Below are 11,808 nucleotides of genomic sequence, written 5' to 3' on the forward strand. Positions count from 1 at the left end.
ACAGAAGCAGTATTTTGAAAAGAGGCTGGATCAGACCTATCTGCTGATCTTGGAGAATCTCAGGAGGTGACTAGAACTCACCTTGGGGACACAGACACTGACAGCAGCCATTTTTGGGAGCTCATTCTCCCCCATGGACGCCACTGCTGGCAAGCATCATTTTGGAATCCTCCCTCTAGCATATTAGCCTCAGGACCCAGGCCCACCCACTGCCCATCATCAGGTTGGCTTGGGAGTACTGGGATGCTTCAGGCCAAGCAACTAACTGGACAGGGACACAGCCCCTCCCACCAGCAGACAGACTGCCTTAAGACCCCCAGAGCCCACATCCACTCTTGGACGCGTACCTGTCCATCAGAGCGCCCAGGACCTGGCCCCACACGCCAGGGTATAGAAATGTAATAGGTATGTTGGAAACCTTAAAACTCCTAGAGGAAAACATAGGCAGAACACTCTTTGACATAAAAGCAATATTTTTGGATCTGTCTCCTGAGGCAAAGGAAACAAAGCAAAAATAAACAAATGGGACCTAATTAAACTTAGAAGCTATTGCACAGCAAAGGAAACCATTTACAAAGTGAAAAGACAATCTACTGAATGGGAGAAAATATTTACAAATTGTATCACCAATAAGGGGTTAATATCCAAAATGTATAAACAGCTCATGCAAACTCAATATCAAAAAAAAAAACCCTGATTAAAAATGGATGTCTAAAATAAACAAATAAACCTAATTACCTGCCCCCAAAATGGACAGAAGATCTGAGTGGACATTTTTCCAAAGAGGACACACAGATAGCTAAGAGGCACATGAAAAGATGTTCAGCGTTGCTAATCATCAGAGAAAGGCAAATCAAAATCAATGAGATATCACCTCACACCTGTCACAATGGCTATCATCAGAAAGAATACAAATAGCGAATGTTGGCAAGGATGAGGAGGAACGGGAACCCTTGTACGCTGCTGGTGAGGATGTCAATTGGTGCAGCCACTGTGAAAAACGGTATGGAGGGTCTTCAAACAACTAACAGAACTACCATATGGTCCTGCAATTCTGCACCTGGATATATATCCAAAGAAAACAAGAACACTAATTCGAAAAGATACACGCACATCAATGTTCATAGCAGCATTATTTACAATAACCAAGGTATAGAAGCAACAGCTGTGGTCCATCCACAGCATTACTGACTGTTAAATCAATTCAACTCAATCTCTTTCCAGTAAGGTGTGGAATGGAGCCAGAATTCATATTTTAGGCAAATAAATCTCTCCCAGATGATTCTGACGCAGAGCCAGGTTTGAGGATGACTGGTTTAACTCACTTCCAAGTTTCTTAGGTTACAAGCAGTGTTATTTCTCTTTCTATTCCAGGAGGACAGGAGACAAAGTAATTCTCAGCTGTAACTCAGCATCAGGAGTGTAAATGCTTGTCCTGGAGAATAACACAGCAAGGGAACAACAGCAGATTGTACAAACTTTAATTCTCTTGCAGAAAGAGAGGAAACTAAACTGCTAACTAAAAAGAGGAAATATGATTCCTATTAAGAATAAATATGCAATTTTAGTTGAGAGAATTTTTTGAAATCAGTGGCAAATCTCCTCAGTCATGAAAAAGAAGTTTCAGATGAGAGGTTTTTTTTCTTCTTTTTAATTGAGGCACCGGAGATTGAACCTAGGACCTCATGCGTGCCAAGCATGCACTCTACCACTGAGCTATAACCCCATCCCCTCTAGAGTATTTTTAATGTTCATAAACATCCTTTTCATTTCTTCACATTTCAAGCTGGACCTGGGCTTTGTATTAGGATTATTTTGTTTGCAAGTATAACTAGCTTAAGGAAAAATGAACTTGTTGGTTTATAAAGCCAGGGAGTCATAGGTGGTAGTGGCTTCAGAAAAGCTGGAGGCAGGGCTCAAAGTTAGGGCTCTGTCTCCCTCTCCCAGCTCTGATTGGCTTTATTCTACAAATTCTCTCCAAATGTGAGCAAGAGGGTCACTGACAGCTGTACCTTCCCAGCCCAGCAGCTCCAAGAAAACTAGCGTCTTCCCCTACTAGTGTTTGTAAATCCATCTCAGAGCAGAATCTGCTTGGTCTTTTCGGATCTCATGTCTGCAGCACCCCCTCAGTCATCACTGAGGCTGGAGGATGGGGAACTTCAGCAGGCGTGGGTCTCATGGCCCCTGTGGCCATGAATTTACAGCCCCATCAGAACCACCTGAAATTGGGGATGGTTTTCCCAACACAATAAAAATGAGATTGGGGAGTTTTAATGGGCAGAGAACTTAACAATGTTCACTACAGGATTATTTATATTGACCAAATGGCAGATAATAGACCAGAATTTGTGTGTACACTTATCTAAAATACTCCAACCTGTGAGGTTAGCTTAGGGAAAGGGAAAAAAAAAAAAAAAGAAATATCTTACCATATGGTCCAGCAATCACTCTCCTTGGTATTTAAGCAAATAAGTTGAAAACTCACATCCACACAAAAACCTACACTTGAATGCTTAGAGAAGATTTATTCATAATTGCCAACACTTGGAAGCAACCAAGATGTCCTTCAATAGGTAAATGGACAAAGTGTGGTACACCCATACAGTGGAAATATTATTCTGTGTTAAAAAGAAATGAGATACCAAACTATGAAAAGACATCAAGAACACTAAATGCATATTGCTAAGTAAAAGACACCAATCTGAAAAGGCTGCATACTGTACGAGTCCGACTATATGACATTCTAGAAAAGAAAAAACTATGGAGACTGTAAAAGGATCAGTAGTTGCCTGGGGTTAGGGTGGGGAGGGATGGAAAGATGGAGCACAGAGGATTTTTAGGGCAGTGATGTACTGTGTATGATACCATAATGATGGGTCCATGTCATTAAACATTTGTCCAAATTCATAAAATTTACACCTAGAGTGAACCTTAAACTTTGGACTTTATGATTTTTTTTTCCATTTTATTGAGATAAAATTGACATACAGCCCTTATAAGTTTAAGGTGTCCAGCTCAATGACTTGACTTACATATATTGTGAAATGATTGCCCCAGTAAGTTTAGTTAACAGGTACCATTTCATATGCTGCAAAAGAAAAAATAATTTTTTTCCCTTGTGATCAGAACTTTTAGCTTCTACTCTCTTAGCAACTTTGAAATATACCACAGGGCACTATTTCCCATAGCCGTCATGTTGTATATTACATCCCCAGTACTTAGTTTTCTTATAACTGGAAGTTTGTAGCTTTTGACCACCTTCATCCAATTCCCCTCACCCTGAAACTGTGGACTTTAAATAATGATAATGTATCAATACTGGCTCATTGTATATCAAATGTACCACACTAATGCAGGATGCTAACAATAGGGAAAATGGTGAGAGGGGAGAAAGGAGCGGATGGGAACCCTGTGTACTTTCTCCTGAACTCTTCTGTCCACTTAAAACTGCTCTAAAAAAAAGAAAGGCTGCCAAAAATAACAAAATAACAAAAAACAGTGCTATTAACTCTAAAATCCTTCAAAGTGTCCTAAAGTAAAAACTTCCCAGGCAATAGCTGAGTGGTGGGCTCTGGAGTCAGGCTGCCTGGGTTCAGAACTTGGCACTTTACGGCTGTATGTGACTTCAGCCAAGTTACTTAACCTCTGCACCTGGGTTTTTTGTTTCCAAATACTTAGAAGGGGTAGTAACTACTCCATGGCATTGTTCTAAGACAAAGCACATTAAAGTGCTTATAGTAAATTGTCTATAAATATCTCATTATTAATTAAACTTGCTCCTTCCTCAATTAAAATGCATTAAAGATTTCTCTCATATGACATCACTTATATGTGGAATCTAAAAAAATGATACAAATGAACTTATTTGCAAAAAAAAAAAAGAACTTATTTGCAAAACAGAAATAGACTCACAGACATAAACAAATTTATGATTACCAAAGGGAAAGAGAGGAGAGGGGAAGAGGGGGAGGGATAAATCAGGAGTTTGGGATTAGCAGATAAAAATTACTATATATAAAATAGATAAACAAGGTCCTCCTGTATAGCACAGGAAACTACATTCAATATCTTGTAATAACCTATATTGAAAAAGAATATATATGTATAATTGAATCAGTATGCTGTTACAACAGAAGCTAACACAACATTGTAAATCAACTGTACTTCAATTTAAGAAAGATTTCTCATTCAATTTTATAATTTTCTGTTTCAAATGTTAGTGTTTTAGTGTGTTCATTTCCTATGGCTGCTGTAACAAATTATCACAAATTTGGTGGCTTAAAACAACAGAAATTGATTATCTCCCAGTTCTGAAGTCGGAAGTCCAAAATCAAGGTGTCGGCAGGAACATTCTCCCTCTGGAGTCCCCGTGGAGGGCCGCTTCCTTGCCTCTTTCACCTTGTGCTGGCCCCACGTGTTCCTTTGCTTCTGTTTACAGTCTTCTGTGTGTCTGTCCCCAATCTGCCCCCACATTCATACTCAGAATCACGCTTCAGGGCCCACCCTGATTATCCAGGGTAAGTTCCTCCTTTCAAGACCCTTAACTCAGTCACATCTTTCTCTGTACAAGATCATGTTCACCCTTTAGGGATTAGGATGAGGACACGTTTTTCAGCAGCCACCGTCAGTCCATTACGTGTAGTAAACCCGGATGCAACGGCTTTCACCACCTCGTGTAAGAACCCAGCATCCACTTAGGATCGTTTCCCTGAGGAAATGAGATTGATGTTCCATAGGCCAAAACATTTCTACAACCATTTTCTTAGTTTTTTTTTTTTTTTAAGCATTTGAAATGTTTTATTGGTTTTTAAAATTTTTTTAAGAGTGGTAGGCCCTTGCTGAAGATATCAAAGAGGTAATGATGTTTTCATGCACAAACCACACCTGAGGATCGATGCTGTTGTCTGAATCAGCACTGCTGCCCCGTCCCAGTCTCATTTCCAGTCACCAGTTTAGTCCTTTCATTGCCTTTGTTCCTAACCCTCTGAAGCTCACCTTCTTCCTTCCCTCCCCCCGCTTCCCGCTCCCCACCTTCTCAGTGTAAATATCTACATACTGCCTGAACTCACCCTCTGACATACAGGACAAAACACGACCTTACCTACTGTGCTGGAACTTGCTTCCCCTCCCTTCCTCCCTTCCCTTTCCTCTCTGTCTCTTCCTTTCTCGCTCTCTATATTCCTTCCTTTCTTTTCAAGTTCTTTGTCTAGTTGCTTATTGCCCGTCATTGTTTCCCTTTTCCTCCCACTTAGAACATAGTTGGTACTCAGTACAAACTTTTTGAATGAATGAATGAACTAAGGTAAAACTTTCTCCCTTGCTGTCCCTTTCCCCCAGCCCTTTAGCAGAATGAATATGTCCCTATCTTTTCAAATACTTTTCTACCCTTTTGCTATGTAAATATATACAAACAACCTGGGCCCACTTTCTAATGTATAGGACTACATTCTACATACACTGCTGTGGAATTTGCTTCTTTTTTAAAAAAATAAAAAATGGAACATGGACATCCTTCCATGCGATACACACACATATATCTCGTGTTAACCAGCTACATCTCATTCTCTAGCGTGGATTACTATAATTTTTAACCACCCCCCTTTGATGTCCACTTAGTTTGCCTCCTGTTTTTTGCCACTGTAAAATAATTGTAGCCCTGTCTATAAATGAATGTTTCTGCAATGCTCTAATAGAGGACTAGGGGATAATTTTATCGTCCTAGTATGATTGCTATTTTGAAATTTCTGTTCCAGTAGCCTCTTGCCTCTGAAACTATTTTAAGATTTAATAAACAATTTCAAGAATCTGGTTCCACGCAGTCTGCAGAGGTGTGCTTCTCAGCACCGGTCTATGGCCCTGTCAATATGTGAACTATTTATTAACAGCCTCTGAAGAAATGAGTAAAGAAACTGAGAATACACATTTAGACACTTTAATAGCTGTTTGACAGAGTAATGTTTTATATATATATATATATATCTAATAATGAAATCCAATCTAATAATGAAAATTTGGCTTTGTAGTGTGTGTTTGTTTTTTTAATTTCATTTTTCTGGTAATTCATTTTTACTGTATTTTACACAAGCCATTCGTTTCAGACACACTGTTCTAAAGTGCCTGGTAAGTACTCTGTTTCTGGTTGTTTTATTCCTGTCTTCATTTGGGAAGTGAGGATATTTTACAGCTTAATGGCTCCCCTTTTTTAACCTCATTTTCAAGCACAAGCATTTAAATCAATTTTATAAATAAGGAGCTCTTGGCTCATTTAAGTTTTCCCTTGACTTTAGATTTTCTTGATTTCAAGTTAAGCAAGGCCACCTCTGTTTCTGTGCTTCCTTTTCCCAAAACTTTCCTACATCTTAATTCAAGAAAATAGAGTGCAGGCAAAAAAATAGATTCCACTCCATTTCTATCCAAAAGCAGTCATTTTTTTTTTTTTTTTTTGAAGAGATAGCATAATTCACCAACATTGTATTTTCATTCCATTCTTGGACTCGACTGAGGCCTTGAATGGGCTTGAGATATAGTGATTTTTAAAATCTGTTTTTTTAAAGAAATCAAAGTTATATGTATATATATATAGTATCAAATGCCAAATATATTAAAAGACATAAGAAAGAGCAGTTGTTATCAGCTCCATTTTATATGTGCCACTGCAGCTTCCCCGGGGCTACTATTCTCATCTCTCTTAGCTGTGTCTACTGATACTTATCTCATGTTTTAAAAAATTGAGATATAATTCACACACCATAAAATTCACCTTTCTAAAATGTACAGTTCAGTGGTTTTCAGTATGCGGTGTAACCATCACCACCATCTAATTGCAGAACTTTTTCATCACCACAGAAAGAAACCCCACATGTATTAGCAGTCCCTCCATTTCCCCATATTTTAATTGGATTGTTTCTCATTTTGTTGTTGAGTTCAGAGAGCTCTTTATATATTCTGGATAGTAGACCTCTGTCAGATATATGATTTGTAAATATTTTCTCTCATTTTGTATGTTGTCTTTTCATTTCAATTCCTTAGTAGTGTCCTTTGATGCACAAAAATTTTTAATTTTGATGAAGTCCTGTTTAGTTTTTTCTTTTGTTTTTTCTATTTTTGGTGTCTGTCATATTTAAAAAATAGGTGCCTGATCCAAGGACACAGGATTTACACCTATGTTTTTGTCTAAGGGTTTTATAGTTTTAGCTCCTACATTCAGGCCTTTGATCTATGTTGTATTAGTTTTTGTATGTTGTATTAATTTTTGTATGTGGGAGGCAGACTTTCAAATTCTTTTGCATGTGGACATTCAAATGATTCCAATATCATTTGTTGAAGAGATTATTCTTTCCCCACTGAGTGGTCTCGACAGCCTTGTAGAAAATCAATAGGCCATACCTGCATGGATTTATTTCTGACCTCTCAATTTGATTCCATTGAATTACAGATACATATACATCATTATGCCTGTAACGCTATTTGGATACTGTAGCTTTGTAGTGAATTTTCAAATCAGGAAATATGTGTCTTCCTGCTTTGTTTTTTCTCAAGATTGTTTGGCTGTTTAGGGTCTCTTGAATTTCCATATGAATTTTAAGATCAGTTTGTCAATTCCTGTAAAGAAGCCAGCTTGGGTCTTGATAGGGATTATGCTGAATCTGTAGGTTAATTTGGGGAGTATTGCATCTTAACAATATTAAATATTCTAATTCTGAACATGGGATATCTTTATTTCCTTAGTCAAATTTATTCCTAAATAGTTTATTCTTTTTGATGCTGTTTCATGTAAAATGGCTCTCTTACTTTCAATTTCGGACTGCTTAGTGCTGGTATATATAAATGCAACTGATTTTTATGTATTGATCTTGTATTCTGCAACCTTGCTGAACTTGTTTATTAGCTTTAATAGTTTGTGTATTCCATACATTTTCTCATAATACATTTATACCTTATTTTTTGATTTATCAATTTTAGATATTATCCTAATATGGTATATAAGGATTTAAGCAGCTTAACCACTTCCGTGCCCCACTGCTTATCCTCCCTTTATTTTCACCATTGTTTATATAACTATGTGAATATTATTCCCTGACGAGCTAAGTGGTATGTTATGATTTTTTCCCCTTTTTTTTTTGAGACTTGAATTTTTTCCTTTAATTTAAAAAAAATTATTTTTTAGGGAGAGGTAATTAGGTTTATTTATTTATTTTTTAATGGTGGTACTGGGGATTGAACCTAGGACCTCATGCATGCTAAGCATGTACTCTACCACTGAGTTATACCTGCCCCTGATATTTTTCCCTTTCTTAAAGCATTTTTTTATGTTAATAATAATTGCCTCTTTAACATTTTTACTTTTTATGGTCTCAGTGCCTTGGGAAAAAAATTCCTGACATATAATAGGAATTAATAAATATTTGTTAAATTAATGAATGTCATTGCTTAATTTTCAGGGTACCTATCACTAAGTCTTCCCACAATCTTACAGTACAGTTTTCTCCACAGTCAAAAGTATCAGATAATGTATCAGTCAGAACATACTAGGTCCAGCTGTGGTAACAAATTACCCCCAAATTCCAGTGACTTACAAGAGCAAAGCTGTTCTGTTTTTTTCATGATATAAATCTGCCATGCTGTCTCCACTCTGCACTCCATGAAGAGCAGCCTCTTTTTGGAACACAGCTGGTCGGTGGCAGACAGGAGAGGGCGTGTGGCAGTGCTTCAAAGCTTCTACTCAGAGGTCGCTCATCACACTTACTCACAATGTATTGGGACAAGTGGGTCCTTTGGCCAAGCTTGATATCAGTGGGGCAGGGATCTAAAATCTCAGGAAGAAACACTGAAAGGAGGGGCATTATGGGAAAAAGCAAAATATTTGACAGAGGGTAATAGTCTTCCACAGATAATTGATCAGATCTGTTTTCTCTAGGAGTCATGCCACCTAAGCCCTGCGCTCTCCTGTTTTGCTCTGGCTTGCCTGCTCTCAGGGCTCAGGGACTCCCTTTACCAGCATCTTGGGAAATCCACCTTATGCATCACAAATGTTGGATCCCTGTTTACCGGGTCTGGTGTCTTTCTCTTCCTTTCTTTTCTTCTCACGTGCCTTCATTCTCCCAGGAGAAAGAGAAAGCAGGCACAGGAGGTAAATTTTGAGAGCCTTCAGGTTTAAAAATATCTTTACCTTCATACATGACTAAAAGTGTCACTGAGTATGGAATTCTAAATTGGAGATCATTTTTCCTTACAATTTTTTGAAGGTATTTCTTCACCAACATCTGTAGGCTGTTGGGTGGGGGTAGGGCTTGGTGCTAATGACCCAAACAAGGTGTCAGCCTCCAGGAAAGCTCATGCAGATGAACCCTCCTAGAATGTCCACCACCAGCTTTTATGTCCCCCACATGAGCTGCAGCTGACCCCAACCTCCCCGGGAGACCTTCCAAAACCAGCAGGCCGGTCTGGCCCAGGTTCATATGAAGTTTCTGCCTCTGCCCTGGACCTGGCGTGCGTGAGGTTCTGTGTGCGCTTCCCCAGACAGTGAAGTCTCTGTTTCCCCCAGTCCCGTGGGGCTCCTGGAGTTAAGCCCTGCTGGCCTTCAAAACCAGATGTCCTGGAGACTCCTCCTCCCCCCAGTGCCAGAAGCCTGGGCTTGGGAGCCTGACGTGGGCTTGGAGCTCTCCGTCCTGTGGGAGGGCCTCTGTGACTTAATTTTCCTTCAGTTTGTGGTTCGCCCCTCCCCACCAGGGGTATGGGCCCTATTATATCATGAACCCACCCCTCCTACCATCTGCTGTGGTTCCCTCTATGTTTCCAGTTGAAGAAGATCTTTTTTGTTAGGTTCCAGTCTTTTTTTCAATGGTTGTTTAGCAGTCAGTTGTGGTTTTGTTGTAGTCCTGAGGAGAGGCGAGTTCGTGGTCCTCCCACTCTGCCATCTTGACTGGAAATCCCCTTTACTAACGTCTACATTTTAATTTTTTTTTTTTTTGAGGAACCAATGCCATTTTTTTCCTCATTCTTTTCTCTGTGATATATTTCCTCTCTGGAAACAAAAGTTCTGTAAGCTTTTGGATTTTTTTTTTAATCACTGAAGGATTAAATTTCATGACACATGCCTTTAAATATTATTATTATTTTTTTTTCCTGGTCATAAGTTGGTACTTGAAGTCCTCTTTTAATCTGGAAATTCCTGTCCTTCAGCTTGGGGAAATTTTCTTTTACTATTTCTTTGTTAACTTCCACCCCCCTCATCTTCTGTTTCTGGAACTTTCAGTAGTGAGATGTTACATCTCCTTGACTGATTCTCCAAAATTCTCCTCTTTTCCTTTTTAAAAAGCTATTGTCTGCCTCTTTGCTATGTTTTTCATCTGATTCTTTTGTTTTAATGTTTACTTCAGTTATAATTTTTAATTTCTAAGAACCAATTTTTTTCAGATTGTAATTTTTTATAGTAGCCAGTTCTGTTTAAAGGATATAATGTCACCTCTAAACTCCGATTAATGATAATTTTTTTTTAAGTTAGCTTCTGTTGCTTGCATTGTCTCTCTTGCATCTTAGCTCCATTTCTTTTCCTTTTCCTTTTTGGTCATTGTCTCTCAGGTTGTACACTTTCTTCCTCCATCCGGGAGGCACAAACACCTGACTAGGTCCCCGTGCATGGGCAAGGCTCATTGATGTGTAGGATTCCCTGCACACGACGAGGCAGTAAGCCTGATTGTTGTTGCTGTTGTTTGTTGCTGGGTGACTCTAGCAGTATCCATAAACTGTTTCTCTGCAGTCAGCCAGCTTTTCCAGGGAAATCTGTAGTCTCTTGCCTGGGTGTCAGCTTGCCTGTCACATTTCCAGGACCTGGACAAGGCTGTTAATTAGGACAGAACGCTACTGCTGAGGAGATGCAAAGCTCAGTGGCTTAAAGAACAAAGTTCTCTTTTGCGTAACCGTCAAGGTTGGGGAAATGGGCTGCTCATCCCACTTGGTCTTTCAGGGGCCCACTTCCCTTAACTTAGGTACGTCCCTAGGGCACTGGTTCTCGAAAAACTGTTCCTGGACCAACAGCATCAGCATCTCCTAGAATGTTGTTAGAAATGCACATTTTCAGGCCTAACTTACACCAACCAAATCAGAGCCTTCAAGGGTGGGGCTTAGTGCTTTCATAAACTCTCAGGTGATTTCGGTCCTTGTCAAAGTTTAAGAGCCACTGGCCTGGGTCATTGTCCTTCTCTTTGCAGTTGAAACGAGGTCTCAGACTAATTCCTGTTCCAACCCCAAGGAAAGGGGAAAAGCCAGAGCAGTGCCGGTGCAGGAAGTGTTTACATTCCTCGGGTGAGAGTTGCGTCATCCTAGAGAGAGGAAAGGGTGTGGTACCTGCTTCCAGCACAGTTCTCTTTCACCAAAGCCCCTGCCACCAACCTGCTACCTTTTTGCCTGCGCTGGGTCTGGTATTCCCTGGATCAGCTTCCCAGACAGTAAGCCTCCCATCTCCTTGGAGGGCTGAACAAAAGAGTTGCTGTGCTGTTTGCTGGAGGGGCAGAAACTCATTTAATGGCTCTTTATACAGAGTTTTCAGTCAGTTCTTATGTTGTAAGCCCAACGCCTTATCCCCTCTAAGCACTATCTGGTTCTTCGTTTCTGGGCTGTGCTTGGATTCTTCTCGTTAAATCAGCTCATTTTTTCACACGTAGGTTCTGCTTCCTCTACTCATTACACTAGCCATCACTTCTCCATCCACTGTACACATTCTCAATTTTTAAAAATATTTTTTGTTTTCTACTATTTCTTCTATTTATCTTCATGAGCTTATGCCTTTTAAAGTCTTTGAATTCATTA

The sequence above is a fragment of the Camelus ferus genome, chromosome 29 (assembly GCF_009834535.1).
Source record: "Camelus ferus isolate YT-003-E chromosome 29, BCGSAC_Cfer_1.0, whole genome shotgun sequence".
Taxonomy (NCBI): domain Eukaryota; kingdom Metazoa; phylum Chordata; class Mammalia; order Artiodactyla; family Camelidae; genus Camelus; species Camelus ferus.